The sequence below is a fragment of the Gadus morhua genome, chromosome 17, assembly GCF_902167405.1.
Source record: "Gadus morhua chromosome 17, gadMor3.0, whole genome shotgun sequence".
Classification (NCBI taxonomy): Eukaryota; Metazoa; Chordata; class Actinopteri; order Gadiformes; family Gadidae; genus Gadus; species Gadus morhua.
In genome coordinates, this window is record NC_044064.1 from 14050649 (window position 1) to 14052920 (window position 2272).

Below are 2272 nucleotides of genomic sequence, written 5' to 3' on the forward strand. Positions count from 1 at the left end.
CGGAAAGGGAACATGAAACAGATCTATGCGGACGTATTTTTTCCTCTGCGAAGGAAAAACAGTTATTAAAGGAGCTGTGACCCCAAGCAGGAATTCCGCCCACATTCGGAACGTTGCGGAATTCCGTCCACGTCTGGAATTCCATCCACATGTGCCAGATGTTGGCCCTCTGCAGTCGCTAAATACACACACACACCGAGCGGCGCGGCGACACACACACACACTCATACATGCACACACAGACGGGCCGGGCAAGCAGAGGTCAGACACAAAGAGAGAGAGAGAGAGAGAGAGAGAGAGAGAGAGAGAGAGAGAGAGAGAGAGAGAGAGAGAGACAGAGAGAGAGAGAGAGAGAGAGAGAGAGAGAGAGAGAGAGAGGGGATCATAAAGCAACCATAAAGTTGTGTGTGCATTTTGTATTGTGGTGTCCGGATATCTTTAGGAATACATGTAGTTATCTGAGGTTATTAGCCTCCTTGATGAGGTTGACCTCCTGCACAAGGTGGGCCTCCTGGATGAGGTGGGTGTCCTGGATGAGGTGGGGCCTCCTGGATGAGGTTGGCAACCTAGATGAAGTGGGCCTCCTAAATAAGATGTCCCTACTTAATGAGGTTAGCCTTATGGAGGAAGTGGACCTCCTGGATGAGGTGGGCCTCCTGGATGAGGTTAACCTTCTGGATGGTGTGGGGGACCTGGATGAGGTGGGCCTCCTGGATGAGGTGGATGGGGTGGGCCTCCTGGATGAGGTTAGCCTTCTGGATGGGGTGGGCCTCCTGGATGAGGTTAACCTTCTGGATGGGGTGGGCCTCCTGGATGAGGTTAGCCTTCTGGATGGGGTGGGCCTCCTGGATGAGGTTAACCTTCTGGATGGGGTGGGCCTCCTGGATGAGGTTAGCCTTCTGGATGGGGTGGGCCTCCTGGATGAGGTTAGCCTTCTTGATGAGGTGGACCATCTGGATGAGGTGGGCCTCCTGGATGAGGTGGGCCTCCTGGATGAGGTGGGCCTCCAGGATGAGGGGAGTCCCCTGGATGCATAAGTTATGAAAGGTTCTTGAGGATGGTTTAGACCTCTTGGGTTTAACTTTGTTTCACCCTGAACCATTTCAAGGCATAACCAGGTCATAAAGCAAGACATAAAACACACATGCCCTTTTTCCTGTGTGTGTGTCTGTGTGGGGGGGGTGTTAGAATGTTGAGGGCACCAGTGTAAGAACATATCTACTAGTGTGTGTGTGTGTGTGTTTTTTTGTGTTCAGGATATATGTTTCAAGTTCATTCCTAAAAGATGCCACAGCGAGTCATATACATGTACTGCCCTCTGAATGACATCTGAGCACACAAACACACACACACACACACACACACACACACACACACACACACACACACACACACACACACACACACACACACACACACACACACACACACACACACACACACACACACACACACACACACACGCATACTCCCTGCATTCTTCACTGTCCGGTATTTCTTTTAAATTTCCTGCGCCTTGTGTTGAAAGAAGAAGAAGAGAGGGTATGAAGGGAGAGGAGAGAGAGTAAAGGAAAAGGGTCTGAGGGAAGAAGGGAGAGGGAATGAGATGACAGGAGAGAGCTCTGGTCTAAGGTGCACAGTAATAAATCAAGCCCTACCTTCCTCTTTCTCCCTCTCTATCCTTCACTCCCTCTCATCTTCAACTCTCTCTCTCTCTCTCTCTCTCTCTCTCTCTCTCTCTCTCTCTCTCTCTCTCTCTCTCTCTCACTCACTCACTCACTCACTCACTCACTCACTCACTCACTCACTCACTCACTCACTCACTCACTCACTCACTCACTCACTCACTCACTCACTCACTCACTCACTCACTCACTCACTCACTCACTCACTCACTCACTCACTCACTCACTCACTCACTCACTCACTCACTCACTCACTCACTCACTCACTCACTCACTCTCTCACTCACTCACTCACTCTCTCACTCGCTATCTCTTCTCCTCTTCTCTCCTCTCTTCCACTCTGTCATTTCAGGGGTAAAATATACATGAATTGAAACAGCCACATCAATCAGTGAGTACACACACACACACACACACACACACACACACACACACACACACACACACACACACACACACACACACACACACACACACACACACACACACACACACACACACACACACACACACACACACACACACACACACACAGGAAAGGAAGTGGTAGCAGCAGCTACCAGACTGGGGGAAACAGGACTGGGATG